Consider the following 27,973-nt stretch of genomic DNA (forward strand, 5'->3'; position numbering starts at 1 on the left):
CAAGTCTGCAGTTGGCGCACGCTATATATCTTCAATACTTTCACGCTGTTGGCCGAATGGCTGAGCGATCGCTCCGTCCCTTTCCGTTCTTCGGCATGGTCTAGTGGCTAGGATACCTGGCTCTCTCCCAGGAGGCCCGGGTTCGATTCCTGGTGTCGGACATACTTTCTTTAATCTGCTATCTTCAAGTCTCCAATTTGCGCGCGCTATGTAACTTCAATACTTTTTCCTTGTTGGCCGAATGGCTAAGCCATCGCTCCGTCACTCGCCGTTCTCCGGCTTGGTCTAGTGGCTAGGAGACCTGGCTCTCAACCAGGAGGCCCGGGTGCGATTCCCGGTGTCGGAAATATTTTCTTTTATCTGCTATCATCAAGTCTCCTATTTGCGCACGCTATATACCTTCAATACTTTTATCTTGTTGGCAGAGTGAATAAGCGATCGCTCCGTCCCTCTCTGGCATGGCCTGGTGGCTTGGATACCTGGCTCTCAACTAGGAAGCCCGGGTGCGATTCCCGGTGTCGGAAGTATTTTCTTTTATCTGCTATCATCAAGTCTCCAAATTGCGCACGCTATATAACTTTAATATTGTACCTTGTTGGCCGAACGAATAAGCGATCGCTCCGTCTTTCTCCGCCATGGTCTAGTGGCTTGTATACCTGGCTCTCAACTAGGAGGCCCGGGTACGATTCCCGGTGTCGGAAGTATTTTCTTTTATATGCTAACATCAAGTCTCCAATTTGCGCAGAGTATGTAACTTCAATAGTTTTACCATGTTGGCTGAATGGCTAAGCGATCGCACCGTCCCGCTCCGTTCTCTGGCATCGTCTTGTGGCTAGGATACCTGGCTCTCACCCAGGAGGCCGTGGTTCGATTCCCCGTGTCGGAAGTATTTTCTTTTATCTGATATCATAAAGTCTTCAATTTGCGCATTCAATGTCTCTTCAATAGTTTTACCCTGTTGGCCGAATGGCTAAGCGATCGCTCTTTCCCTCTCCGTTCTCCGGCATGGTCTAGTGGCTAGGATACCTGGCTCTACCCAGGAGGCCCGGTTGCGATTCCCGGTTTCGGCAGTATTTTCTTTTATCTGCTGTCATCAAGTCTCCAATCTGCGCACGGTATGTACCTTCCATAGTTTTACCCTGTTGGCCGAGTCGCTAAGCGATCGCTCCGTCCCTCTCCATTCTCCGGCATTGTCTAATGGCTAGAATACGTGGTTTTCACCAAGGAGGCCCGGGTTCGATTCCCGGCGTCGGAAGTATTTTCTTTTATCTGCTATCATAAAGTCTCCTATTTGCGCACGCTATATAACTTCAATACTTTTACCTTGTTGGCCGAATGACTAAGCGATCGCTCCGTCCCTCTCTGGCATGGTCTGGTGGCTTGGATACCTGGCTCTCAACTAGGAGGCCCGGGTGCGATTCCCGGCGTCGGAAGTATTTTCTTTTATCTGCTATCATCAACTCTCCTATTTTAACACGCTACGTAAATTCAATATGTTTACCCTTTTGGCTGAATGGCTCAGCGATCGCGGCGCTCAATGTATCCCCCGACATTGTCTAGTGGCTAGGATACCTGGCTCTCACTCAAGAGGCCCGTGTTTGATTTCTGGTGTCGGAAGTATTTTCTTTTATCTGCTATCATCAAGTCTCCGATTTGCGCAAGCTATGCAAGTTCAATACTTTTACCCTGTTGGCCAAATGGCTAAGCGATCGTTCCGTCCCTCTCCGGCTCCGGCATGGTCTAGTGGCTAGGATACCTGGCACTCACCCAGGTGGCCCGGGTGCGATTCCCGGTTTTGGAAGTATTTTTTATCTGCTATCATCAACTCTTCTATTTGCGCACGCTATGTAAGTTCAATACATTTACCCTGTTGGCCAAATGGCTAAGGGATCGCTCCCTCCCTCTCCGTTCTCCGGCATTGTCTAGTGGCTAGGATACCTGGCTCTCATCTCAACTAGGAGTCCCGGTTATGATTCCCAGTGTCAGAAGTATTTTCTTTTATCTGCAATCATCAAGTCTCCAATTTGCGCACGGTATGTAACTTCAATAGTTTTACCTTTTTGGCCGAATGGCTAAGCGATCTCTCTTTCCCTCTCCATTCTCCAGCATGGTCTAGTGGCTAGGATACCTGGTTTTCGCCAAGGAGGCCCGGGTTTGATTACCAGTGTCGGAAGTATTTTCTTGTATCTGCTATCATCAAGTCTCCAATTTGCGCACGCTATGTAAATTCAATAGTTTTACCCTGTTGGCCGAATGGCTAAGCGATCGCTCTTTCCCTATTCGTTCTCCGACATGGTCTAGTGGCTAAGATGCCTGGCTCTCACCCAGCAGTTCGGGTGCGATTCCCGCTGTCAGATTTATTTTCTTTTATCTGCTATCATCAAGTCTTCAATTCGCGCAGGCTATGTAACTTCAATAGTTTTACCCTGTTGCCCGAATGGCTAAGCGATCGCTCCATCCCTCTCCGTTCTCGGCGTGGTCCTGTGGTTTGGATATCTGGCTCTCACCCAGGAGGCCCGTGTTCGATTCCCGGTGTCGGAAATATTTTTTATCTGCTATCTTCAAGTCTCCAATTGGCGCACGCTATATAACTTCATTACTTTTACCTTGTTGGCCGAATGACTAAGAGATCGCTCCGCCCCTCTTCGGCATGGTCTAGAGGCTTCGATATCTGGCTCTCACCCAGGAGGCTCGGGCACGATTCCCGTTGCGGAAGTGTTTTCTTTTATCTGCTATCATCAAGTCTCCAATTTGCGCACGCTATGTAACTTCAATACTTTTACCCTGTTGGCCGAATCGCTAAGCGATCACTCCGTCCCACTCTGTTCTCCGGCATGGTCTAAAGGCTAGGATACCTGGCTCTCACCCAGGAGGCCCTGGTGCGATTCCCGTCGTCTAAAGTATTTTCTTCTATCGGTTATCATCAAGTCTCCAATTGGCGCATGCAATATAACTTCAATACTTTTACCTTGTTTGCCGAATGACTAAGCGATCGCTCCATCTCTCTCCGGCATGGTTTAGTGGCTTGGATATCTGGCTCTCACCCAGGATCAGGTAGGATTCCCGGTGTCGGAAGTAGTTTCTTTTATCTGCTATCATCAAGTCTCCAATTTGCGCACGGTATGTGACTTCAATAGTTTTATCCTGTTGGCCGAATGGCTAAGCGATCGCTCCGTCCCTCTCCTTTCTCCGGCATGGTCTAGTGGCTAAGATACCTGGCTCTCACCCAGGAGGCCCGGGTTCCATTCCCGGTGTCGGAAGTATTTTTTATCTGCTATCATCAAGTCTCCAATTTTCGCACGCGATGTAACTTCAATACTTTTACCCTGTGACCCGAATGGCTAAGCGATCGCTCGTTCCCTCTCTGTTCTCGAGCATAGTCTAGTGGCTAGAACACCTGGCTCTCACCCAGGAGGCCCGGGTTCGATTCCCGGTGTCGGAAGTATTTTCTTTTATCTGCTGTCATCAAGTCTCCAATTCGCGCACGGTATGGCTCTTATACTTTTACCTTGTTGGCCGAATCGCTAAGCGATCGCCCGACCTTCTCCGTTCTGCGGCATGGTCTAGTAGCTAGGATACCTGGCTTTCACCCAAGAGGCCCGGGTTCGATTCCCGGTGTCGGAAGTATTTTCTTTTATCTGCTGTCTTCAAATCTCCAATTTGCGCACGCTATGTAACTTGAATAGTTTTACCCTGTTGGCTGAATGGCTAAGCGATCGCTCCGTCCCTTTCCGTTCTCGGCGTTGTCTAGTGGCTAGGATACCTGGCTTTCACCCAGGAGGCCCAGGTTCGATTCCCGGTGTCGGAAGTATTTTCTTTTATGTGTTGTCATCAAGTTTCCAATTTGCGCACGGCATGTAACTTCAATAGTTTTACCCTGTTGGCCGAATGGCTAAGCGATCGCTCCGTCCCTCTCCATTCTCCGGCATGGTCTAGCGACTAGGATACCTGGCTCTCACCCAGGATGCCCGGGTTCAATTCCCGGGGTCGAAGGTATTTTCTTTTATCTGCTGTCATCAAGTCTCCAATTTGCGCACAGTATGTCTCTTCGATAGTTTTACCCTGTTGGCCGAATGGCTAAGCGATCTCTCCGTCCCTCTCCGTTCTCCGGCATGGTCTAGTGGCTAGGATACCTGGCTCTCACCCAGGAGGCCCGGGTTCTATTCTCGGTGTCGGAAGTATTTTCTTTTATCATCTATCATCAATTCTCCAATTTGCGCATGCTATTTAACTTCAATACTTTTACCTTGTTGGCCGAATCGCTAAGCGATCGCTCCGTCCTTCTCCGTTCTGCGGCATGGTCTAGTGGCTAGGATACCTGGCTTTCCCCCAGGAGGCCCGGGTACGATTCCCGTTGCGGAAGTGTTTTCTTTTATCTGCTATCATCAAGTCTCCAATTTGCGCACGCTATGTAACTTCAATACTTTTATCCTGTTGGCCGAATCGCTAAGCGATCACTCCGTCCCTCTCTGTTCTCCGCCATGGTCTAAAGGCTAGGATACCTGGCTCTCAACCAGGAGGCCCGGGTGCGATTCCCGGCGTCGGAAGTATTTTCTTTTATCGGCTATCATCAAGTCTCCAATGGGCGCATGCAATATAACTTCAATACTTTTAACTTGTTGGCCGAATGACTAAGCGATCGCTCCGTCTCTCTCCGGCATGGTCTAGTGGCTTGTACACCTGGCTCTCACCCAGGAGGCCCGGGTAGGATTCCCGGTGTTGGAAGTATTTTCTTTTATCTGCTATCATCAACTCTCCATTTTGCGCACGGTATGTAACTTCAATAGTTTTACCATGTGGCCAAATCGCTAAGCGATCGCTCCTTCCCTTTCTGTTCTCCGGCATGGTCTAGTGGCTAGGATACCTGGCTCTCACTCAGGAGGCCCGGGTGCGATTTCTGGTGTCGGAAGTATTTTCTTTTATTGCTATCATCAAGTCTCCAATCTGCGCACGCGATGTAAATTCAATACTTTTACCCTGTCGGCCGAATGCCAAAGCTATCGCTCCATCCCTCTCCGTTCTCCGGCGTGGTCTGGTGGCTAGGATATCTGGCTCTCACCCAGGTGACCTGGGTTTGGTTCTCGGTGTCGGAAGTATTTTTTATCTGCTATCCTGAAGTCTCGAAATTGCGCACGCTATACAGGTTATATACTGTTACCCTGTTGGCCGAATTGCTAAGCGATTGCTCTGTCCCTCTCCGTTCTCCGGCATGGTCTAGTGACTAGGATAACTGGCTCTCGCCCAGGAGGCCCGGGTTCAATTCTCGGTGTCGGAAGTATTTTCTTTTATCATCTATCATCAAGTCTCCAATTTGCGCACGCGATGTAACTTTAATACTTTTACCCTGTGGGCCGAATAGCTAAGCGATCGCTCGTTCCCTCTCTGTTATCCAGCATGGTGTAGTGGCTAGGATACCTGGCTCGCACCCAGGAGGCCCGGGTGCGATTTCTGGTGTCGGAAGTATTTTCTTTTATCAGCTATCATCAAGTCTCCAATTTGCGCATGCAATATATTTTCAATACTTTTACCCTGTTGGCCGAATGTTTAAGCGATCGCTCCGTTCTCTCCGTTCTCCGGCGTGGTCTGGTGGCTAGGATATCTGGCTCTCACCCAGGTGACCTGGGTTTGGTTCCCGGTGTCGGAAGTATTTTTTATCTGCTATCCCCAAGTCTCCAATTTGCGCATGCTTTATAGGTTCAATACTTTTACCCTGTTGGCCGAATTGCTAAGCGATCGCTCCGTCCCTTTCCGTTCTCGGCGTTGTCTAGTGGCTAGGATACCTGGCTTTCACCCAGGAGGCCCGGGTTCGATCCTGGTGTCGGAAGTATTTTCTTTTATGTGTTGTCATCAAGTTTCCATTTTGCGCACGGTATGTAACTTAAATAGTTTTACCCTGTTGGCCGAATGGCTAAGCGATCGCTCCGTCCCTCTCCATTCTCCGGCATGGTCTAGTGGCTAGGATACCTGGCTCTCACCCAGGATGCCCGGGTTCAATTCCCGGGGTCGAAGGTATTTTCTTTTATCTGCTGTCATCAAGTCTCCAATTTGCGCACAGTATGTCTCTTCAATAGTTTTACCCTGTTGGCCGAATGGCTAAGCGATCTCTCCGTCCCTCTCCGTTCTCCGGCATGGTCTAGTGGCTAGGATACCTGGCTCTCACCCAGGAGGCCCGGGTTCTATTCTCGGTGTCGGAAGTATTTTCTTTTATCATCTATCATCAATTCTCCAATTTGCGCATGCTATGTAACTTCAATACTTTTACCTTGTTGGCCGAATCGCTAAGCGATCGCTCCGTCCTTCTCCGTTCTGCGGCATGGTCTAGTGGCTAGGATACCTGGCTTTCCCCCAGGAGGCCCGGGCACGATTCCCGTTGCGGAAGTGTTTGCTTTTATCTGCTATCATCAAGTCTCCAATTTGCGCACGCTATGTAACTTCAATACTTTTACCCTGTTGGCCGAATCGCTAAGCGATCACTCCGTCCCTTTCTGTTCTCCGGCATGGTCTAAAGGCTAGGATACCTGACTCTCAACCAGGAGGCCCGGGTGCGATTCCCGGCGTCGGAAGTATTTTCTTTTATCGGCTATCATCAAGTCTCCAATGGGCGCATGCAATATAACTTCAATACTTTTACCTTGTTGGCCGAATGACTAAGCGATCGCTCTGTCTCTCTCCGGAATGGTCTAGTGGCTTGGATACCTGGCTCTCACCCAGGAGGCCCGGGTAGGATTCCCGGTGTTGGAAGTATTTTCTTTTATCTGCTATCATCAACTCTCCATTTTGCGCCTGGTATGTAACTTCAATAGTTTTACCATGTGGCCAAATCGCTAAGCGATCGCTCCTTCCCTTTTTGTTCTCCGGCATGGTCTAGTGGCTAGGATAACTGGCTCTCACTGAGGAGGCCCGGGTGCGATTTCTGGTGTCGGAAGTATTTTCTTTTATTGCTATTATCAAGTCTCCAATCTGCGCACGCGATGTAAATTCAATACTTTTACCCTATTGGCCGAATGCCTAAGCGATCGCTCTATCCCTCTCCGTTCTCCGGTGTGGTCTGGTGGCTAGGATATCTGGCTCTCACCCAGGTGACCTGGGTTTGGTTCTCGGTGTCGGAAGTATTTTTTATCTGCTATCTTGAAGTCTCCAAATTGCGCACGCTATACAGGTTCAATACTGTTACCCTGTTGGCCGAATAGCTAAGCGATTGCTCTGTCCCTCTCCGTTCTCTGGCATGGTCTAGTGACTAGGATACCTGGCTCTCGCCCAGGAGGCCCGGGTTCAATTCTCGGTGTCGGAAGTATTTTCTTTTATCATCTATCATCAAGTCTCCAATTTGCGCACGCGATGTAACTTTAATATTTTTACCCTGTGGGCCGAATAGCTAAGCCATCGCTCGTTCCCTCTCTGTTCTCCAGCATGGTGTAGTGGCTAGGATACCTGGCTCGCACCAGGGAGGCCCGGGTGCGATTTCTGGTGTCGGAGGTATTTTCTTTTATCAGCTATCATCAAGTCTCCAATTTGCGCATGCAATATATTTTCAATACTTTTACCCTGTTGGCCGAATGCCTAAGCGATCGCTCCGTTCTCTCCGTTCTCCGGCGTGGTCTGGTGGCTAGGATATCTGGCTCTCACCCAGGTGACCTGGGTTTGGTTCCCGGTGTCGGAAGTATTTTTTATCTGCTATCCCCAAGTCTCCAATTTGCGCACGCTATATAGGTTCAATACTTTTACCCTGTTGGCCGAATTGCTAAGCGATCGCTCCTTCCCTTTCTGTTCTCCGGCATGGTCTAGTGGCTAGGATAACTGGCTCTCACTCAGGAGGCCCGGGTGCGATTTCTGGTGTCGGAAGTATTTTCTTTTATTGCTATTATCAAGTCTCCAATCTGCGCACGCGATGTAAATTCAATACTTTTACCCTATTGGCCGAATGCCTAAGCGATCGCTCCATCCCTCTCCGTTCTCCGGTGTGGTCTGGTGGCTAGGATATCTGGCTCTCACCCAGGTGACCTGGGTTTGGTTCTCGGTGTCGGAAGTAGTTTTTATCTGCTATCTTGAAGTCTCCAAATTGCGCACGCTATACAGGTTCAATACTGTTACCCTGTTGGCCGAATAGCTAAGCGATTGCTCTGTCCCTCTCCGTTCTCTGGCATGGTCTAGTGACTAGGATACCTGGCTCTCGCCCAGGAGGCCCGGGTTCAATTCTCGGTGTCGGAAGTATTTTCTTTTATCATCTATCATCAAGTCTCCAATTTGCGCACGCGATGTAACTTTAATATTTTTACCCTGTGGGCCGAATAGCTAAGCCATCGCTCGTTCCCTCTCTGTTCTCCAGCATGGTGTAGTGGCTAGGATACCTGGCTCGCACCAGGGAGGCCCGGGTGCGATTTCTGGTGTCGGAGGTATTTTCTTTTATCAGCTATCATCAAGTCTCCAATTTGCGCATGCAATATATTTTCAATACTTTTACCCTGTTGGCCGAATGCCTAAGCGATCGCTCCGTTCTCTCCGTTCTCCGGCGTGGTCTGGTGGCTAGGATATCTGGCTCTCACCCAGGTGACCTGGGTTTGGTTCCCGGTGTCGGAAGTATTTTTTATCTGCTATCCCCAAGTCTCCAATTTGCGCACGCTATATAGGTTCAATACTTTTACCCTGTTGGCCGAATTGCTAAGCGATCGCTCCGTCCCTTTCCGTTCTCGGCGTTGTCTAGTGGCTAGGATACCTGGCTTTCACCCAGGAGGCCCGGGTTCGATTCCCGGTGTCGGAAGTATTTTCTTTTATGTGCTGTCATTAAGTCTCCAATTTGCGCACGCGATGTATCTTCAATACTTTTACCCTGTGGGCCGAATGGCTAAGCGATCGCTCGTTCCCTCTCTGTTCTCCGGCATGGTCTAGTGACTAGGATACCTGGCTCGCACCCAGGAGGCCCGGGTGCGATTTCCGGTGTTGGAAGTATTTTCTTTTATCTGCAATTATCAAGTCTCCAATTTGCGCACGGTATGTAACTTCAATAGTTTTACCTTTTTGGCCGAATGGCTAAGCGATCTCTCTTTCCCTCTCCATTCTCCAGCATGGTCTAGTGGCTAGGATACCTGGCTTTCCCCCAGGAGGCCCGGGTACGATTCCCGTTGCGGAAGTGTTTTCTTTTATCTGCTATCATCAAGTCTCCAATTTGCGCACGCTATGTAACTTGAATACTTTTACCCTGTTGGCCGAATCGCTAAGCGATCACTCCGTCCCTCTCTGTTCTCCGGCATGGTCTAAAGACTAGGATACCTGGCTCTCAACCAGGAGGCCCGGGTGCGATTCCCAGCGTCGGAAGTATTTTCTTTTATCGGCTATCATCAAGTATCCAATGGGCGCATGCAATATAACTTCAATACTTTTACCCTGTTGGCAGAATCGCTAAGCGATCACTCCGTCCCTTTCTGTTCTCCGGCATGGTCTAAAGGCTAGGATACCTGACTCTCAACCAGGAGGCCCGGGTGCGATTCCCGGCGTCGGAAGTATTTTTTTTATTGGCTATCATCAAGTCTCCAATGGGCGCATGCAATATAACTTCAATACTTTTACCTTGTTGGCCGAATGACTAAGCGATCGCTCTGTCTCTCTCCGGAATGGTCTAGTGGCTTGGATACCTGGCTCTCACCCAGGAGGCCCGGGTAGGATTCCCGGTGTTGGAAGTATTTTCTTTTATCTGCTATCATCAACTCTCCATTTTGCGCCTGGTATGTAACTTCAATAGTTTTACCATGTGGCCAAATCGCTAAGCGATCGCTCCTTCCCTTTCTGTTCTCCGGCATGGTCTAGTGGCTAGGATAACTGGCTCTCACTCAGGAGGCCCGGGTGCGATTTCTGGTGTCGGAAGTATTTTCTTTTATTGCTATTATCAAGTCTCCAATCTGCGCACGCGATGTAAATTCAATACTTTTACCCTATTGGCCGAATGCCTAAGCGATCGCTCCATCCCTCTCCGTTCTCCGGTGTGGTCTGGTGGCTAGGATATCTGGCTCTCACCCAGGTGACCTGGGTTTGGTTCTCGGTGTCGAAAGTATTTTTTATCTGCTATCCTGAAGTCTCCAAATTGCGCACGCTATACAGGTTCAATACTGTTACCCTGTTGGCCGAACTGCTAAGCGATTGCTCTGTCCCTCTCCGTTCTCTGGCATGGTCTAGTGACTAGGATACCTGGCTCTCGCCCAGGAGGCCCGGGTTCAATTCTCGGTGTCGGAAGTATTTTCTTTTATCATCTATCATCAAGTCTCCAATTTGTGCACGCAATGTAACTTTAATATTTTTACCCTGTGGGCCGAATAGCTAAGCCATCGCTCGTTCCCTCTCTGTTCTCCAGCATGGTGTAGTGGCTAGGATACCTGGCTCGCACCAGGGAGGCCCGGGTGCGATTTCTGGTGTCGGAGGTATTTTCTTTTATCAGCTATCATCAAGTCTCCAATTTGCGCATGCAATATATTTTCAATACTTTTATCCTGTTGGCCGAATGCCTAAGCGATCGCTCCGTTCTCTCCGTTCTCCGGCGTGGTCTGGTGGCTAGGATATCTGGCTCTCACCCAGGTGACCTGGGTTTGGTTCCCGGTGTCGGAAGTATGTTTTATCTGCTATCCCCAAGTCTCCAATTTGCGCACGCTATATAGGTTCAATACTTTGACCCTGTTGGCCGAATTGCTAATCGATCGCTCCGTCCTTTTCCGTTCTCGGCGTTGTCTAGTGGCTAGGATACCTGGCTTTCACCCAGGAGGCCCGGGTTCGATTCCCGGTGTCGGAAGTATTTTCTTTTATGTGCTGTCATCAAGTCTCCAATTTGCGCACGCGATGTATCTTCAATACTTTTACCCTGTGGGCCGAATGGCTAAGCGATCGCTCGTTCCCTCTCTGTTCTCCGGCATGGTCTAGTGACTAGGATACCTGGCTCGCACCCAGGAGGCCCGGGTGCGATTTCCGGTGTTGGAAGTATTTTCTTTTATCTGCAATCATCAAGTCTCCAATTTGCGCACGGTATGTAACTTCAATAGTTTTACCTTTTTGGCCGAATGGCTAAGCGATCTCTCTTTCCCTCTCCATTCTCCAGCATGGTCTAGTGGCTAGGATACCTGGCTTTCCCCCAGGAGGCCCGGGTACGATTCCCGTTGCGGAAGTGTTTTCTTTTATCTGCTATCATCAAGTCTCCAATTTGCGCACGCTATGTAACTTCAATACTTTTACCCTGTTGGCCGAATCGCTAAGCGATCACTCCGTCCCTCTCTGTTCTCCGGCATGGTCTAAAGGCTAGGATACCTGGCTCTCAACCAGGAGGCCCGGGTGCGATTCCCAGCGTCGGAAGTATTTTCTTTTATCGGCTATCATCAAGTCTCCAATGGGCGCATGCAATATAACTTCAATACTTTTACCTTGTTGGCCGAATGACTAAGCGATCGCTCCGTCTCTCTCCGGCATGGTCCTGTGGCTTGGATACCTGGCTCTCACCCAGGAGGCCCGGGTAGGATTCCCGGTGTTGGAAGTATTTTCTTTTATCTGCTATCATCAACTCTCCATTTTGCGCATGGTATGTAACTTCAATAGTTTTACCATGTGGCCAAATCGCTAAGCGATCGCTCGTTCCCTCTCTGTTCTCGAGCATAGTCTAGTGGCTAGAACACCTGGCTCTCACCCAGGAGGCCCGGGTTCGATTCCCGGTGTCGGAAGTATTTTCTTTTATCTGCTGTCATCAAGTCTCCAATTCGCGCACGGTATGGCTCTTATACTTTTACCTTGTTGGCCGAATCGCTAAGCGATCGCCCGACCTTCTCCGTTCTGCGGCATGGTCTAGTAGCTAGGATACCTGGCTTTCACCCAAGAGGCCCGGGTTCGATTCCCGGTGTCGGAAGTATTTTCTTTTATCTGCTGTCTTCAAATCTCCAATTTGCGCACGCTATGTAACTTGAATAGTTTTACCCTGTTGGCTGAATGGCTAAGCGATCGCTCCGTCCCTTTCCGTTCTCGGCGTTGTCTAGTGGCTAGGATACCTGGCTTTCACCCAGGATGCCCAGGTTCGATTCCCGGTGTCGGAAGTATTTTCTTTTATGTGTTGTCATCAAGTTTCCAATTTGCGCACGGCATGTAACTTCAATAGTTTTACCCTGTTGGCCGAATGGCTAAGCGATCGCTCCGTCCTTCTCCGTTCTGCGGCATGGTCTAGTGGCTAGGATACCTGGCTTTCCCCCAGGAGGCCCGGGTACGATTCCCGTTGCGGAAGTGTTTTCTTTTATCTGCTATCATCAAGTCTCCAATTTGCGCACGCTATGTAACTTCAATACTTTTATCCTGTTGGCCGAATCGCTAAGCGATCACTCCGTCCCTCTCTGTTCTCCGCCATGGTCTAAAGGCTAGGATACCTGGCTCTCAACCAGGAGGCCCGGGTGCGATTCCCGGCGTCGGAAGTATTTTCTTTTATCGGCTATCACCAAGTCTCCAATGGGCGCATGCAATATAACTTCAATACTTTTAACTTGTTGGCCGAATGACTAAGCGATCGCTCCGTCTCTCTCCAGCATGGTCTAGTGGCTTGTACACCTGGCTCTCACCCAGGAGGCCCGGGTAGGATTCCCGGTGTTGGAAGTATTTTCTTTTATCTGCTATCATCAACTCTCCATTTTGCGCACGGTATGTAACTTCAATAGTTTTACCATGTGGCCAAATCGCTAAGCAATCGCTCCTTCCCTTTCTGTTCTCCGGCATGGTCTAGTGGCTAGGATACCTGGCTCTCACTCAGGAGGCCCGGGTGCGATTTCTGGTGTCGGAAGTATTTTCTTTTATTGCTATCATCAAGTCTCCAATCTGCGCACGCGATGTAAATTCAATACTTTTACCCTGTTGGCCGAATGCCAAAGCTATCGCTCCATCCCTCTCCGTTCTCCGGCGTGGTCTGGTGGCTAGGATATCTGGCTCTCACCCAGGTGACCTGGGTTTGGTTCTCGGTGTCGGAAGTATTTTTTATCTGCTATCCTGAAGTCTCGAAATTGCGCACGCTATACAGGTTATATACTGTTACCCTGTGCCGAATTGCTAAGCGATTGCTCTGTCCCTCTCCGTTCTCCGGCATGGTCTAGTGACTAGGATAACTGGCTCTCGCCCAGGAGGCCCGGGTTCAATTCTCGGTGTCGGAAGTATTTTCTTTTATCATCTATCATCAAGTCTCCAATTTGCGCACGCGATGTAACTTTAATACTTTTACCCTGTGGGCCGAATAGCTAAGCGATCGCTCGTTCCCTCTCTGTTATCCAGCATGGTGTAGTGGCTAGGATACCTGGCTCGCACCCAGGAGGCCCGGGTGCGATTTCTGGTGTCGGAAGTATTTTCTTTTATCAGCTATCATCAAGTCTCCAATTTGCGCATGCAATATATTTTCAATACTTTTACCCTGTTGGCCGAATGCCTAAGCGATCGCTCCGTTCTCTCCGTTCTCCGGCGTGGTCTGGTGGCTAGGATATCTGGCTCTCACCCAGGTGACCTGGGTTTGGTTCCCGGTGTCGGAAGTATTTTTTATCTGCTATCCCCAAGTCTCCAATTTGCGCATGCTTTATAGGTTCAATACTTTTACCCTGTTGGCCGAATTGCTAAGCGATCGCTCCGTCCCTTTCCGTTCTCGGCGTTGTCTAGTGGCTAGGATACCTGGCTTTCACCCAGGAGGCCCGGGTTCGATCCTGGTGTCGGAAGTATTTTCTTTTATGTGTTGTCATCAAGTTTCCATTTTGCGCACGGTATGTAACTTCAATAGTTTTACCCTGTTGGCCGAATGGCTAAGCGATCGCTCCGTCCCTCTCCATTCTCCGGCATGGTCTAGTGGCTAGGATACCTGGCTCTCACCCAGGATGCCCGGGTTCAATTCCCGGGGTCGAAGGTATTTTCTTTTATCTGCTGTCATCAAGTCTCCAATTTGCGCACAGTATGTCTCTTCAATAGTTTTACCCTGTTGGCCGAATGGCTAAGCGATCTCTCCATCCCTCTCCGTTCTCCGGCATGGTCTAGTGGCTAGGATACCTGGCTCTCACCCAGGAGGCCGGGGTTCTATTCTCAGTGTCGGAAGTATTTTCTTTTATCATCTATCATCAATTCTCCAATTTGCGCACGCTATGTAACTTCAATACTTTTACCTTGTTGGCCGAATCGCTAAGCGATCGCTCCGTCCTTCTCCGTTCTGCGGCATGGTCTAGTGGCTAGGATACCTGGCTTTCCCCCAGGAGGCCCGGGTACGATTCCCGTTGCGGAAGTGTTTTCTGTTATCTGCTATCATCAAGTCTCCAATTTGCGCACGCTATGTAACTTCAATACTTTTACCCTGTTGGCCGAATCGCTAAGCGATCACTCCGTCCCTCTCTGTTCTCCGGCATGGTCTAAAGGCTAGGATACCTGACTCTCAACCAGGAGGCCCGGGTGCGATTCCCGGCGTCGGAAGTATTTTCTTTTATCGGCTATCATCAAGTCTCCAATGGGCGCATGCAATATAACTTCAATACTTTTACCTTGTTGGCCGAATGACTAAGCGATCGCTCTGTCTCTCTCCGGAATGGTCTAGTGGCTTGGATACCTGGCTCTCACCCAGGAGGCCCGGGTAGGATTCCCGGTGTTGGAAGTATTTTCTTTTATCTGCTATCATCAACTCTCCATTTTGCGCCTGGTATGTAACTTCAATAGTTTTACCATGTGGCCAAATCGCTAAGCGATCGCTCCTTCCCTTTCTGTTCTCCGGCATGGTCTAGTGGCTAGGATAACTGGCTCTCACTCAGGAGGCCCGGGTGCGATTTCTGGTGTCGGAAGTATTTTCTTTTATTGCTATTATCAAGTCTCCAATCTGCGCACGCGATGTAAATTCAATACTTTTACCCTATTGGCCGAATGCCTAAGCGATCGCTCCATCCCTCTCCGTCCTCCGGTGTGGTCTGGTGGCTAGGATATCTGGCTCTCACCCAGGTGACCTGGGTTTGGTTCTCGGTGTCGGAAGTATTTTTTATCTGCTATCCTGAAGTCTCCAAATTGCGCACGCTATACAGGTTCAATACTGTTACCCTGTTGGCCGAATTGCTAAGCGATTGCTCTGTCCCTCTCCGTTCTCTGGCATGGTCTAGTGACTAGGATACCTGGCTCTCGCCCAGGAGGCCCGGGTTCAATTCTCGGTGTCGGAAGTATTTTCTTTTATCATCTATCATCAAGTCTCCAATTTGCGCACGCGATGTAACTTTAATATTTTTACCCTGTGGGCCGAATAGCTAAGCCATCGCTCGTTCCCTCTCTGTTCTCCAGCATGGTGTAGTGGCTAGGATACCTGGCTCGCACCAGGGAGGCCCGGGTGCGATTTCTGGTGTCGGAGGTATTTTCTTTTATCAGCTATCATCAAGTCTCCAATTTGCGCATGCAATATATTTTCAATACTTTTACCCTGTTGGCCGAATGCCTAAGCGATCGCTCCGTTCTCTCCGTTCTCCGGCGTGGTCTGGTGGCTAGGATATCTGGCTCTCACCCAGGTGACCTGGGTTTGGTTCCCGGTGTCGGAAGTATTTTTTATCTGCTATCCCCAAGTCTCCAATTTGCGCACGCTATATAGGTTCAATACTTTTACCCTGTTGGCCGAATTGCTAAGCGATCGCTCCGTTCCTTTCCGTTCTCGGCGTTGTCTAGTGGCTAGGATACCTGGCTTTCACCCAGGAGGCCCGGGTTCGATTCCCGGTGTCGGAAGTATTTTCTTTTATGTGCTGTCATCAAGTCTCCAATTTGCGCACGCGATGTATCTTCAATACTTTTACCCTGTGGGCCGAATGGCTAAGCGATCGCTCGTTCCCTCTCTGTTCTCCGGCATGGTCTAGTGACTAGGATACCTGGCTCGCACCCAGGAGGCCCGGGTGCGATTTCTGGTGTTGGAAGTATTTTCTTTTATCTGCAATCATCAAGTCTCCAATTTGCGCACGGTATGTAACTTCAATAGTTTTACCTTTTTGGCCGAATGGCTAAGCGATCTCTCTTTCCCTCTCCATTCTCCAGCATGGTCTAGTGGCTAGGATACCTGGCTTTCCCCCAGGAGGCCCGGGTACGATTCCCGTTGCGGAAGTGTTTTCTTTTATCTGCTATCATCAAGTCTCCAATTTGCGCACGCTATGTAACTTCAATACTTTTACCCTGTTGGCCGAATCGCTAAGCGATCACTCCGTCCCTCTCTGTTCTCCGGCATGGTCTAAAGGCTAGGATACCTGGCTCTCAACCAGGAGGCCCGGGTGCGATTCCCAGCGTCGGAAGTATTTTCTTTTATCGGCTATCATCAAGTCTCCAATGGGCGCATGCAATATAACTTCAATACTTTTACCTTGTTGGCCGAATGACTAAGCGATCGCTCCGTCTCTCTCCGGCATGGTCCTGTGGCTTGGATACCTGGCTCTCACCCAGGAGGCCCGGGTAGGATTCCCGGTGTTGGAAGTATTTTCTTTTATCTGCTATCATCAACTCTCCATTTTGCGCATGGTATGTAACTTCAATAGTTTTACCATGTGGCCAAATCGCTAAGCGATCGCTCCTTCCCTTTCTGTTCTCCGGCATGGTCTAGTGGCTAGGATACCTGGCTCTCACTCAGGAGGCCCAGGTGCGATTTCTGGTGTCGGAAGTATTTTCTTTTACTGCTATCATCAAGTCTCCAATCTGCGCACGCGATGTAAATTCAATACTTTCACCCTGTTGGCCGAATGCCTAAGCGATCGCTCCATCCCTCTCCGTTCTCCGGCGTGATCTGGTGGCTAGGATATCTGGCTCTCACCCAGGTGACCGGGGTTTGGTTCCCGGTGTCGGAAGTATTTTTTATCTGCTATCCCCAAGTCTCCAATTTGCGCATGCTATATAGGTTCAATACTTTTACCCTGTTGGCCGAATTGCTAAGCGATCGCTCCGTTCCTTTACGTTCTCGGCATTGCCTAGTGGCTAGGATACCTGGCTTTCAACCAGGAGGCCCGGGTTCGATTCTCGGTGTCGGAAGTATTTTTTTATGTGTTGTCATCAAGTTTCCAATTTGCGCACGGTATGTAACTTCAATAGTTTTACCCTGTTGGCCGAATGGCTAAGCGATCGTTCCGTCCCTCTCCATTCTCCGGCATGGTCTAGCGGCTAGGATACCTGGCTCTCACCCAGGATGCCCGGGTTCAATTCCCGGGGTCGAAGGTATTTTCTTTTATCTGCTGTCATCAAGTCTCCAATTTGCGCACAGTATGTCTCTTCAATAGTTTTACCCTGTTGGCCGAATGGCTAAGCGATCTCTCCGTCCCTCTCCGTTCTCCGGCATGGTCTAGTGGCTAGGATACCTGGCTCTCATCCAGGAGGCCCGGGTTCTATTCTCGGTGTCGGAAGTATATTCTTTTATCATCTATCATCAATTCTCCAATTTGCGCACGCTATGTAACTTCAATACTTTTATCTTGTTGGCCGAATCGCTAAGCGATCGCTCCGTCCTTCTCCGTTCTGCGGCATGGTCTCGTGGCTAGGATACCTGGCTTTCCCCCAGGAGGCCCGGGCACGATTCCCGTTGCGGAAGTGTTTTCTTTTATCTGCTATCATCAAGTCTCCAACTTGCGCACGCTATGTAACTTCAATACTTTTACCCTGTTGGCCGAATCGCTAAGCGATCACTCCGTCCCTTTCTGTTCTCCTGCATGGTCTAAAGGCTAGGATACCTGACTCTCAACCAGGAGGCCCGGGTGCGATTCCCGGCGTCGGAAGTATTTTCTTTTATCGGCTATCATCAAGTCTCCAATGGGCGCATGCATTATAACTTCAATACTTTTACCTTGTTGGCCGAATGACTAAGCGATCGCTCTGTCTCTCTCCGGAATGGTCTAGTGGCTTGGATACCTGGCTCTCACCCAGGAGGCCCGGGTAGGATTCCCGGTGTTGGAAGTATTTTCTTTTATCTGCTATCATCAACTCTCCATTTTGCGCCTGGTATGTAACTTCAATAGTTTTACCATGTGGCCAAATCTCTAAGCGATCGCTCCTTCCCTTTCTGTTCTCCGGCATGGTCTAGTGGCTAGGATACCTGGCTCTCACTCAGGAGGCCCGGGTGCGATTTCCGGTGTCGGAAGTATTTTCTTTTATTTCTATTATCAAGTCTCCAATCTGCGCACGCGATGTAAATTCAATACTTTAACCCTGTTGGCCGAATGCCTAAGCGATCGCTCCATCCCTCTCCGTTCTCCGGTGTGGTCTGGTGGCTAGGATATCTGGCTCTCACCCAGGTGACCTGGGTTTGGTTCTCGGTGTCGGAAGTATTTTTTATCTGCTATCCTGAAGTCTCCAAATTGCGCACGCTATACAGGTTCAATACTGTTACCCTGTTGGCCGAATTGCTAAGCGATTGCTCTGTCCCTCTCCGTTCTCTGGCATGGTCTAGTGACTAGGATACCTGGCTCTCGCCCAGGAGGCCAGGGTTCAATTCTCGTTGTCGGAAGTATTTTCTTTTATCATCTATCATCAAGTCTCAAATTTGCGCACGCGATGTAACTTTAATATTTTTACCCTGTGGGCCGAATAGCTAAGCCATCGCTCGTTCCCTCTCTGTTCTCCAGCATGGTGTAGTGGCTAGGATACCTGGCTCGCACCAGGGAGGCCCGGGTGCGATTTCTGGTGTCGGAGGTATTTTCTTTTATCAGCTATCATCAAGTCTCCAATTTGCGCATGCAATATATTTTCAATACTTTTACCCTGTTGGCCGAATGCCTAAGCGATCGCTACGTTCTCTCCGTTCTCTGGCGTGGTCTGGTGGCTAGGATATCTGGCTCTCACCCAGGTGACCTGGGTTTGGTTCCCGGTGTCGGAAGTATTTTTTATCTGCTATCCCCAAGTCTCCAATTTGCGCACGCTATATAGGTTCAATACTTTTACCCTGTTGGCCGAATTGCTAAGCGATCGCTCCGTCCCTTTCCGTTCTCGGCGTTGTCTAGTGGCTAGGATACCTGGCTTTCACCCAGGAGGCCCGGGTTCGATTCCCGATGTCGGAAGTATTTTCTTTTATGTGCTGTCATCAAGTCTCAAATTTGCGCACGCGATGTAACTTCAATACTTTTACCCTGTGGGCCGAATGGCTAAGCGATCGCTCGTTCCCTCTCTGTTCTCCGGCATGGTCTAGTGACTAGGATACCTGGCTCGCACCCCGGAGGCCTGCGTGCGATTTCCGGTGTTGGAAGTATTTTCTTTTATCTGCAATCATCAAGTCTCCAATTTGCGCACGGTATGTAACTTCAATAGTTTTACCTTTTTGGCCGAATGGCTAAGCGATCTCTCTTTCCCTCTCCATTCTCCGACATGGTCTAGTGGCTAAGATACCTGGCTCTCACCCAGGAGGCCCGGGTGCGATTCCCGCTGTCGGACTTATTTTCTTTTATCTGCTATCATCAAGTCTTCATTTCGCGCAGGCTATGTAACTTCAATAGTTTTACCCTGTTGCCCGAATGGCTAAGCGATCGCTCCATCCCTCTCCGTTCTCGGCGTGGTCCTGTGGCTTGAATATCTGGCTCTCACACAGGAAGCCCATGTTCGATTCCCGGTGTCGGAAATATTTTTATCTGCTATCTTCAAGTCTCCAATTGGCGCACGCTATATAACTTCGTTACTTTTACCTTGTTGGCCGAATGACTAAGCGATCGCTCCGCCCCTCTTCGGTATGGTCTAGTGGCTTGGATATCTGGCTCTCACCCAGGAGGCCCGGGTACGATTCCCGTTGTGGAAGTGTTTTCTTTTATCTGCTATCATCAAGTCTCCAATTTGCGCACGCTATGTAACTTCAATACTTTTACCCTGTTGGCCGAATCGCTAAGCGATCACTCCGTCCCTCTCTGTTCTCCAGCATGTTCTAAAGGCTAGGATACCTGGCTCTCACCCAGGAGGCCCGGGTGCGATTCCCGGCATCGGAAGTATTTTCTTTTATCGGCTATCATCAAGTCTCCAATGGGCGCATGCAATATAACTTCAATACTTTTACCTTGTTGGACGAATGACTAAGCGATCGCTCCGTCACTCTCTGGCATGGTTTAGTGGCTTGGATACCTGGCTCTCACCCAGGATAAGGTAGGATTCCCGGTGTCGGAAGTAGTTTCTTTTATCTGCTATCATCAAGTCTCCAATTTGCGCACGGTATGTGACTTCAATAGTTTTACCCTGTTGGCCGAATGGCTAAGCGATCGCACCGTCCCGCTCCGTTCTCCAGCATCGTCTAGCGGCTAGGATACCTGGCTCTCACCCAGGAGACCCGGGTTCGATTCCCTGTGTCGGAAGTATTTTCTTTTGTCTGATATCATAAAGTCTTCAATTTGCACACGCAATATAACTTCAATAGTTTTACCCTGTTGGCCGAATGGCTAAGAGATCGCTCTTTTCCTGTCCGATCTCCGGTATGGTCTTGTGGCTAGGATACCTGGCTCTCACCCAGGAGGCCCGGGTGCGATTTCCGGTGTCGGAAGCATTTTCTTTTATCTGCTGTCATCAAATCTCCAATTTGCGGAGGGTATGTAACTTCAATAGTTTTACCCTATTGGCCGAAAGGCTAAGCGATCACTCCGGCCCTCTCTGTTCTCCAGCATGATCTAAAGGCTAGGATACCTGGCTCTCACCCAGGAGGCCCGGGTGCAATTGCCGGCGTCGGAAGTATTTTCTTTTATCGGCCATCATCAAGTCTCCAATGGGCGCATGCAATATAACTTCAATACTTTTACCTTGTTGGCCGAATGACTAAGCGATCGCTCCGTCTCTCTCCGGCATGGTCTATTGGCTTGGATATCTGGCTCACCCAAGAGGCCCGGGTACGGTTCCCGGTGTCGGAAGTGTTTTCTTTTATCTGCTGTCATCAAGTCTCCAATTGGCGCACGCTATGTAACTTCAATACTTTTACCCTGTTGGCCGAATCGCTAAGCGATCACTCCGGCCCTCTCTGTCCTCCGGCATGATCTAAAGGCTAGGATACCTGGCTCTCACCCAGGAGGCCCGGGTGCGATTCCCGGCGTCGGAAGTATTTTCTTTTATCGGCTATCATCAAGTCTCCAATTGGCGCATGCAATATAACTTCAATACTTTTACCTTGTTGGTCGAATGACTAAGCGATCGCTCCGTCTCTCTCCGGCATGGTTTAGTGGCTTGGATACCTGGCTCTCACACAGGATCATGTAGGATTCCCGGTGTCGGAAGTAGTTTCTTTTATCTGCTATCATCAAGTCTCCAATTTTCACATGGTATGTGACTTCAATAGTTTTATCTTGTTAGCCGAATGGCTAAGCGATCGCACCGTCCCGCTCCGTTCTCCAGCATTGTCTAGCGGCTAGGATACCTGGCTCTCACCCAGGAGACCCGGGTTTGATTCCCAGTGTCGGAAGTATTTTCTTTTATCTGATATCATAAAGTCTTCACTTTGCGCACGCAATATAACTTCAATAGTTTTACCCTGTTAGCCGAATGGCTAAGCGATCGCTCTTTTCCTCTCCGTTCTCCGGCATGGTCTAGTGGCTACGATACTTGCTCTCACCAAGGAGGCCCGGGTGCGATTCCCGGTGTCGGAAGTATTTTCTTTTATGTGCTGTCATCAAGTCTCCAATTTGCGCACGGCATGTAACTTCAATAGTTTTACCCTGTTGGCCGAATGGCTAAGCGATCACTCCGGCCCTCTCTGTTCTCCGGCATGATCTAAAGGCTAGAATACCTGGCTCTCACCCAAGAGGCCCGGGTGCAATCCAGGCGTCGGAAATATTTTTTTATCTGCTATCATCAAGTCTCCAATTTGCGAACGCGATGTAACTTCAATACTTTTACCCTGTTTGCCGAATGCCTAAGCGATCGCTCCGTCCCTCTCCGTTCTCCGGCGTGGTCTGGTGGCTAGGACACCTGGCTCTCACCAAGGAGGCCCGATTGCGATCTCGCTGTCGGAAGTATTTTCTTTTCTCTGCTATCATCAAGTCTCCAATTTGCGCACGCTATGTAAATTCAATAGTTTTACCCTGTTGGCCGAATGGCTAAGCGATCGCTCTTTCCCTCTTCGTTCTCCGACATGGTCTAGTGGCTAAGATACCTGGCTTTCCCCCAGGAAGCCCGGGTACGATTCCCGTTGCGGAAGTGTTTTCTTTTATCTGCTATCATCAAGTCTCCAATTTGCGCACGCTATGTAACTTCAATACTTTTACCCTGTTGGCCGAATCGCTAAGCGATCACTCCGTCCCTCTCTGTTCTCCGGCATGGTCTAAAGGCTAGGATACCTGGCTCTCAACCAGGAGGCCCGGGTGCGATTCCCGGCGTCGGAAGTATTTTCTTTTATCGGCTATCATCAAGTCTCCAATGGGCGCATGCAATATAACTTCAATACTTTTACCTTGTTGGCCGAATGACTAAGCGATCGCTCCGTCTCCCTCCGGCATGGTCTAGTGGCTTGGATACCTGGCTCTCACCCAGGAGGCCCGGGTAGGATTCCCGGTGTTGGAAGTATTTTCTTTTATCTGCTATCATCAACTCTCCATTGTGCGCACGGTATGTAACTTCAATAGTTTTACCATGTGGCCAAATCGCTAAGCGATCGCTCCTTCCCTTTCTGTTCTCCGGCATGGTCTAGTGGCTAGGATACCTGGCTCTCACTCAGGAGGCCCGGGTGCGATTTCTGGTGTCGGAAGTATTTTCTTTTATTGCTATCATCAAGTCTCCAATCTGCGCACGCGATGTAAATTCAATACTTTTACCCTGTTGGCCGAATGCCTAAGCGATCGCTCCATCCCTCTCCGTTCTCCGGCGTGGTCTGGTGGCTGGGATATCTGGCTCTCACCCTGGTGACCTGGGTTTGGTTCTCGGTGTCGGAAGTATTTTTTATCTGCTATCCTGAAGTCTCCAAATTGCGCACGCTATACAGGTTCAATACTGCTACCCTGTTGGCCGAATTGCTAAGCGATTGCTCTGCCCTCTCCGTTCTCCGGCATGGTCTAGTGACTAGGATACCTGGCTCTCGCCCAGCAGGCCCGGGTTCAATTCTCGGTGTGGGAAGTATTTTCTTTTATCATCTATCATCAAGTCTCCAATTTGCGCACGCGATGTAACTTTAATACTTTTACCCTGTGGGCCGAATAGCTAAGCGATCGCTCGTTAACTCTCTGTTCTCCAGCATGGTGTAGTGGCTAGGATACCTGGCTCGCACCCAGGAGGCCCGGGTGCGATTTCTGGTGTCGGAAGTATTTTCTTTTATCAGCTATCATCAAGTCTCCAATTTGCGCATGCAATATATTTTCAATACTTTTACCCTGTTGGCCGAATGCCTAAGCGATCGCTCCGTTCTTTCCGTTCTCCGGCGTGGTCTGGTGGCTAGGATATCTGGCTCTCACCCAGGTGACCTGGGTTTGGTTCCCGGTGTCGGAAGTATTTTTTATCTGCTATCCCCAAGTCTCCAATTTGCGCATGCTATATAGGTTCAATACTTTTACCCCGTTGGGCGAATTGCTAAGCGATCGCTCCGTTCCTTTCCGTTCTCGGCGTTGTCTAGTGGCTAGGATACCTGGCTTTCACCCAGGAGCCCTGGTTCGATTCCCGGTGTCGGAAGTATTTTCTTTTATATGTCGTCATCAAGTTTCCAATTTGCGCACGGTATGTAACTTCAATAGTTTTACCCTGTTGGCCGAATGGCTAAGCCATCGCTCCGTCCCTCTCCATTCTCCGGCATGGTCTAGCGGCTAGGATACCTGGCTCTCACCCAGGATGCCCAGGTTCAATTCCCGGGGTCAAAGGTATTTTCTTTTATCTGCTGTCATCAAGTCTCCAATTTGCGCACAGTATGTTTCTTCAATAGTTTTACCCTGTTGGCCGAATGGCTAAGCGATCTCTCCGTCCCTCTCCGTTCTCCGGCATGGTCTAGTGGCTAGGATACCTGGCTCTCACCCAGGAGGCCCGGGTTCTATTCTCGGTGTCGGAAGTATTTTCTTTTATCATCTATCATCAATTCTCCAATTTGCGCACGCTATGTAACTTCAATACTTTTACCTTGTTGGCCGAATCGCTAAGCGATAGCTCCGTCCTTCTCCGTTCTGCGGCATGGTCTAGTGGCTAGGATACCTGGCTTTCCCCCAGGAGGCCCGGGCACGATTCCCGTTGCGGAAGTGCTTGCTTTTATCTGCTATCATCAAGTCTCCAATTTGCGCACGCTATGTAACTTCAATACTTTTACCCTGTTGGCCGAATCGCTAAGCGATCACTCCGTCCCTTTCTGTTCTCCGGCATGGTCTAAAGGCTAGGATACCTGACTCTCAACCAGGAGGCCCGGGTGCGATTCCCGGCGTCGGAAGTATTTTCTTTTATCGGCTATCATCAAGTCTCCAATGGGCGCATGCAATATAACTTCAATACTTTTACCTTGTTGGCCGAATGACTAAGCGATCGCTCTGTCTCTCTCCGGAATGGTCTAGTGGCTTGGATACCTGGCTCTCACCCAGGAGGCCCGGGTAGGATTCCCGGTGTTGGAAGTATTTTCTTTTATCTGCTATCATCAACTCTCCATTTTGCGCCTGGTATGTAACTTCAATAGTTTTACCATGTGGCCAAATCGCTAAGCGATCGCTCCTTCCCTTTCTGTTCTCCGGCATGGTCTAGTGGCTAGGATAACTGGCTCTCACTCAGGAGGCCCGGGTGCGATTTCTGGTGTCGGAAGTATTTTCTTTTATTGCTATTATCAAGTCTCCAATCTGCGCACGCGATGTAAATTCAATACTTTTACCCTATTGGCCGAATGCCTAAGCGATCGCTCCATCCCTCTCCGTTCTCCGGTGTGGTCTGGTGGCTAGGATATCTGGCTCTCACCCAGGTGACCTGGGTTTGGTTCTCGGTGTCGGAAGTATTTTTTATCTGCTATCCTGAAGTCTCCAAATTGCGCACGCTATACAGGTTCAATACTGTTACCCTGTTGGCCGAATTGCTAAGCGATTGCTCTGTCCCTCTCCGTTCTCTGGCATGGTCTAGTGACTAGGATACCTGGCTCTCGCCCAGGAGGCCCGGGTTCAATTCTCGGTGTCGGAAGTATTTTCTTTTATCATCTATCATCAAGTCTCCAATTTGCGCACGCGATGTAACTTTAATATTTTTACCCTGTGGGCCGAATAGCTAAGCCATCGCTCGTTCCCTCTCTGTTCTCCAGCATGGTGTAGTGGCTAGGATACCTGGCTCGCACCAGGGAGGCCCGGGTGCGATTTCTGGTGTCGGAGGTATTTTCTTTTATCAGCTATCATCAAGTCTCCAATTTGCGCATGCAATATATTTTCAATACTTTTACCCTGTTGGCCGAATGCCTAAGCGATCGCTCCGTTCTCTCCGTTCTCCGGCGTGGTCTGGTGGCTAGGATATCTGGCTCTCACCCAGGTGACCTGGGTTTGGTTCCCGGTGTCGGAAGTATTTTTTATCTGCTATCCCCAAGTCTCCAATTTGCGCACGCTATATAGGTTCAATACTTTTACCCTGTTGGCCGAATTGCTAAGCGATCGCTCCGTCCCTTTCCGTTCTTGGCGTTGTCTAGTGGCTAGGATACCTGGCTTTCACCCAGGAGGCCCGGGTTCGATTCCCGGTGTCGGAAGTATTTTCTTTTATGTGCTGTCATCAAGTCTCCAATTTGCGCACGCGATGTATCTTCAATACTTTTACCCTGTTGGCCGAACGGCTAAGCCATCGCTCCGTCCCTCTCCATTCTCCGGCATGGTCTAGCGGCTAGGATACCTGGCTCTCACCCAGGATGCCCGGGTTCAATTCCCGGGGTCAAAGGTATTTTCTTTTATCTGCTGTCATCAAGTCTCCAATTTGCGCACAGTATGTCTCTTCAATAGTTTTACCCTGTTGGCCGAATGGCTAAGCGATCTCTCCGTCCCTCTCCGTTCTCCGGCATGGTCTAGTGGCTAGGATACCTGGCTCTCACCCAGGAGGCCCGGGTTCTATTCTCGGTGTCGGAAGTATTTTCTTTTATCATCTATCATCAATTCTCCAATTTGCGCACGCTATGTAACTTCAATACTTTTACCTTGTTGGCCGAATCGCTAAGCGATCGCTCCGTCCTTCTCCGTTCTGCAGCATGGTCTAGTGGCTAGGATACCTGGCTTTCCCCCAGGAGGCCCGGGCACGATTCCCGTTGCGGAAGTGCTTGCTTTTATCTGCTATCATCAAGTCTCCAATTTGCGCACGCTATGTAACTTCAATACTTTTACCCTGTTGGCCGAATCGCTAAGCGATCACTCCGTCCCTTTCTGTTCTCCGGCATGGTCTAAAGGCTAGGATACCTGACTCTCAACCAGGAGGCCCGGGTGCGATTCCCGGCGTCGGAAGTATTTTCTTTTATCGGCTATCATCAAGTCTCCAATGGGCGCATGCAATATAACTTCAATACTTTTACCTTGTTGGCCGAATGACTAAGCGATCGCTCTGTCTCTCTCCGGAATGGTCTAGTGGCTTGGATACCTGGCTCTCACCCAGGAGGCCCGGGTAGGATTCCCGGTGTTGGAAGTATTTTCTTTTATCTGCTATCATCAACTCTCCATTTTGCGCCTGGTATGTAACTTCAATAGTTTTACCATGTGGCCAAATCGCTAAGCGATCGCTCCTTCCCTTTTTGTTCTCCGGCATGGTCTAGTGGCTAGGATAACTGGCTCTCACTGAGGAGGCCCGGGTGCGATTTCTGGTGTCGGAAGTATTTTCTTTTATTGCTATTATCAAGTCTCCAATCTGCGCACGCGATGTAAATTCAATACTTTTACCCTATTGGCCGAATGCCTAAGCGATCGCTCCATCCCTCTCCGTTCTCCGGTGTGGTCTGGTGGCTAGGATATCTGGCTCTCACCCAGGTGACCTGGGTTTGGTTCTCGGTGTCGGAAGTATTTTTTATCTGCTATCTTGAAGTCTCCAAATTGCGCACGCTATACAGGTTCAATACTGTTACCCTGTTGGCCGAATAGCTAAGCGATTGCTCTGTCCCTCTCCGTTCTCTGGCATGGTCTAGTGACTAGGATACCTGGCTCTCGCCCAGGAGGCCCGGGTTCAATTCTCGGTGTCGGAAGTATTTTCTTTTATCATCTATCATCAAGTCTCCAATTTGCGCACGCGATGTAACTTTAATATTTTTACCCTGTGGGCCGAATAGCTAAGCCATCGCTCGTTCCCTCTCTGTTCTCCAGCATGGTGTAGTGGCTAGGATACCTGGCTCGCACCAGGGAGGCCCGGGTGCGATTTCTGGTGTCGGAGGTATTTTCTTTTATCAGCTATCATCAAGTCTCCAATTTGCGCATGCAATATATTTTCAATACTTTTACCCTGTTGGCCGAATGCCTAAGCGATCGCTCCGTTCTCTCCGTTCTCCGGCGTGGTCTGGTGGCTAGGATATCTGGCTCTCACCCAGGTGACCTGGGTTTGGTTCCCGGTGTCGGAAGTATTTTTTATCTGCTATCCCCAAGTCTCCAATTTGCGCACGCTATATAGGTTCAATACTTTTACCCTGTTGGCCGAATTGCTAAGCGATCGCTCCTTCCCTTTCTGTTCTCCGGCATGGTCTAGTGGCTAGGATAACTGGCTCTCACTCAGGAGGCCCGGGTGCGATTTCTGGTGTCGGAAGTATTTTCTTTTATTGCTATTATCAAGTCTCCAATCTGCGCACGCGATGTAAATTCAATACTTTTACCCTATTGGCCGAATGCCTAAGCGATCGCTCCATCCCTCTCCGTTCTCCGGTGTGGTCTGGTGGCTAGGATATCTGGCTCTCACCCAGGTGACCTGGGTTTGGTTCTCGGTGTCGGAAGTAGTTTTTATCTGCTATCTTGAAGTCTCCAAATTGCGCACGCTATACAGGTTCAATACTGTTACCCTGTTGGCCGAATAGCTAAGCGATTGCTCTGTCCCTCTCCGTTCTCTGGCATGGTCTAGTGACTAGGATACCTGGCTCTCGCCCAGGAGGCCCGGGTTCAATTCTCGGTGTCGGAAG

General features: G+C 49.6%; 28 non-coding genes across 28 annotated transcripts; all 28 read left to right on the top strand.

Annotated features, from left to right (window-relative positions):
- Positions 1-3,188: 3,188 nt before the first annotated feature.
- On the top strand, positions 3,189-3,260 carry TRNAE-CUC (transfer RNA glutamic acid (anticodon CUC)). Its single transcript has one exon. It is a non-coding gene; the product is annotated as a tRNA-Glu (tRNA).
- A 110-nt stretch (positions 3,261-3,370) lies between these two features.
- TRNAE-CUC (transfer RNA glutamic acid (anticodon CUC)) lies at positions 3,371-3,442 on the top strand. The gene has a single exon. It is a non-coding gene; the product is annotated as a tRNA-Glu (tRNA).
- Positions 3,443-3,552: 110 nt separating this feature from the next.
- On the top strand, positions 3,553-3,624 carry TRNAE-UUC (transfer RNA glutamic acid (anticodon UUC)). Its single transcript has one exon. It is a non-coding gene; the product is annotated as a tRNA-Glu (tRNA).
- A 482-nt stretch (positions 3,625-4,106) lies between these two features.
- Positions 4,107-4,178, top strand: TRNAE-CUC (transfer RNA glutamic acid (anticodon CUC)). Its single transcript has one exon. It is a non-coding gene; the product is annotated as a tRNA-Glu (tRNA).
- A 1,025-nt stretch (positions 4,179-5,203) lies between these two features.
- TRNAE-CUC (transfer RNA glutamic acid (anticodon CUC)) lies at positions 5,204-5,275 on the top strand. Its single transcript has one exon. It is a non-coding gene; the product is annotated as a tRNA-Glu (tRNA).
- A 662-nt stretch (positions 5,276-5,937) lies between these two features.
- On the top strand, positions 5,938-6,009 carry TRNAE-CUC (transfer RNA glutamic acid (anticodon CUC)). The gene has a single exon. It is a non-coding gene; the product is annotated as a tRNA-Glu (tRNA).
- Positions 6,010-6,122: 113 nt separating this feature from the next.
- On the top strand, positions 6,123-6,194 carry TRNAE-CUC (transfer RNA glutamic acid (anticodon CUC)). Its single transcript has one exon. It is a non-coding gene; the product is annotated as a tRNA-Glu (tRNA).
- Positions 6,195-7,219: 1,025 nt separating this feature from the next.
- Positions 7,220-7,291, top strand: TRNAE-CUC (transfer RNA glutamic acid (anticodon CUC)). Its single transcript has one exon. It is a non-coding gene; the product is annotated as a tRNA-Glu (tRNA).
- An 845-nt stretch (positions 7,292-8,136) lies between these two features.
- Positions 8,137-8,208, top strand: TRNAE-CUC (transfer RNA glutamic acid (anticodon CUC)). Its single transcript has one exon. It is a non-coding gene; the product is annotated as a tRNA-Glu (tRNA).
- Positions 8,209-8,685: 477 nt separating this feature from the next.
- On the top strand, positions 8,686-8,758 carry TRNAE-UUC (transfer RNA glutamic acid (anticodon UUC)). The gene has a single exon. It is a non-coding gene; the product is annotated as a tRNA-Glu (tRNA).
- A 1,394-nt stretch (positions 8,759-10,152) lies between these two features.
- TRNAE-CUC (transfer RNA glutamic acid (anticodon CUC)) lies at positions 10,153-10,224 on the top strand. The gene has a single exon. It is a non-coding gene; the product is annotated as a tRNA-Glu (tRNA).
- Positions 10,225-10,701: 477 nt separating this feature from the next.
- TRNAE-UUC (transfer RNA glutamic acid (anticodon UUC)) lies at positions 10,702-10,774 on the top strand. Its single transcript has one exon. It is a non-coding gene; the product is annotated as a tRNA-Glu (tRNA).
- An 844-nt stretch (positions 10,775-11,618) lies between these two features.
- On the top strand, positions 11,619-11,690 carry TRNAE-CUC (transfer RNA glutamic acid (anticodon CUC)). The gene has a single exon. It is a non-coding gene; the product is annotated as a tRNA-Glu (tRNA).
- A 110-nt stretch (positions 11,691-11,800) lies between these two features.
- On the top strand, positions 11,801-11,872 carry TRNAE-UUC (transfer RNA glutamic acid (anticodon UUC)). Its single transcript has one exon. It is a non-coding gene; the product is annotated as a tRNA-Glu (tRNA).
- A 1,207-nt stretch (positions 11,873-13,079) lies between these two features.
- TRNAE-CUC (transfer RNA glutamic acid (anticodon CUC)) lies at positions 13,080-13,151 on the top strand. Its single transcript has one exon. It is a non-coding gene; the product is annotated as a tRNA-Glu (tRNA).
- A 662-nt stretch (positions 13,152-13,813) lies between these two features.
- Positions 13,814-13,885, top strand: TRNAE-CUC (transfer RNA glutamic acid (anticodon CUC)). The gene has a single exon. It is a non-coding gene; the product is annotated as a tRNA-Glu (tRNA).
- Positions 13,886-15,095: 1,210 nt separating this feature from the next.
- On the top strand, positions 15,096-15,167 carry TRNAE-CUC (transfer RNA glutamic acid (anticodon CUC)). Its single transcript has one exon. It is a non-coding gene; the product is annotated as a tRNA-Glu (tRNA).
- Positions 15,168-15,644: 477 nt separating this feature from the next.
- TRNAE-UUC (transfer RNA glutamic acid (anticodon UUC)) lies at positions 15,645-15,717 on the top strand. The gene has a single exon. It is a non-coding gene; the product is annotated as a tRNA-Glu (tRNA).
- Positions 15,718-17,109: 1,392 nt separating this feature from the next.
- On the top strand, positions 17,110-17,181 carry TRNAE-CUC (transfer RNA glutamic acid (anticodon CUC)). Its single transcript has one exon. It is a non-coding gene; the product is annotated as a tRNA-Glu (tRNA).
- A 113-nt stretch (positions 17,182-17,294) lies between these two features.
- Positions 17,295-17,366, top strand: TRNAE-CUC (transfer RNA glutamic acid (anticodon CUC)). The gene has a single exon. It is a non-coding gene; the product is annotated as a tRNA-Glu (tRNA).
- Positions 17,367-19,311: 1,945 nt separating this feature from the next.
- TRNAE-CUC (transfer RNA glutamic acid (anticodon CUC)) lies at positions 19,312-19,383 on the top strand. Its single transcript has one exon. It is a non-coding gene; the product is annotated as a tRNA-Glu (tRNA).
- A 2,840-nt stretch (positions 19,384-22,223) lies between these two features.
- TRNAE-CUC (transfer RNA glutamic acid (anticodon CUC)) lies at positions 22,224-22,295 on the top strand. The gene has a single exon. It is a non-coding gene; the product is annotated as a tRNA-Glu (tRNA).
- Positions 22,296-23,869: 1,574 nt separating this feature from the next.
- Positions 23,870-23,941, top strand: TRNAE-CUC (transfer RNA glutamic acid (anticodon CUC)). Its single transcript has one exon. It is a non-coding gene; the product is annotated as a tRNA-Glu (tRNA).
- Positions 23,942-24,966: 1,025 nt separating this feature from the next.
- TRNAE-CUC (transfer RNA glutamic acid (anticodon CUC)) lies at positions 24,967-25,038 on the top strand. Its single transcript has one exon. It is a non-coding gene; the product is annotated as a tRNA-Glu (tRNA).
- A 472-nt stretch (positions 25,039-25,510) lies between these two features.
- Positions 25,511-25,588, top strand: TRNAE-UUC (transfer RNA glutamic acid (anticodon UUC)). Its single transcript has one exon. It is a non-coding gene; the product is annotated as a tRNA-Glu (tRNA).
- A 298-nt stretch (positions 25,589-25,886) lies between these two features.
- TRNAE-CUC (transfer RNA glutamic acid (anticodon CUC)) lies at positions 25,887-25,958 on the top strand. Its single transcript has one exon. It is a non-coding gene; the product is annotated as a tRNA-Glu (tRNA).
- A 1,025-nt stretch (positions 25,959-26,983) lies between these two features.
- Positions 26,984-27,055, top strand: TRNAE-CUC (transfer RNA glutamic acid (anticodon CUC)). Its single transcript has one exon. It is a non-coding gene; the product is annotated as a tRNA-Glu (tRNA).
- An 845-nt stretch (positions 27,056-27,900) lies between these two features.
- On the top strand, positions 27,901-27,972 carry TRNAE-CUC (transfer RNA glutamic acid (anticodon CUC)). Its single transcript has one exon. It is a non-coding gene; the product is annotated as a tRNA-Glu (tRNA).
- Position 27,973: the final 1 nt, after the last annotated feature.

This window comes from Rhipicephalus microplus, chromosome 3 (genome assembly GCF_043290135.1).
Source record: "Rhipicephalus microplus isolate Deutch F79 chromosome 3, USDA_Rmic, whole genome shotgun sequence".
NCBI lineage: Eukaryota > Metazoa > Arthropoda > Arachnida > Ixodida > Ixodidae > Rhipicephalus > Rhipicephalus microplus.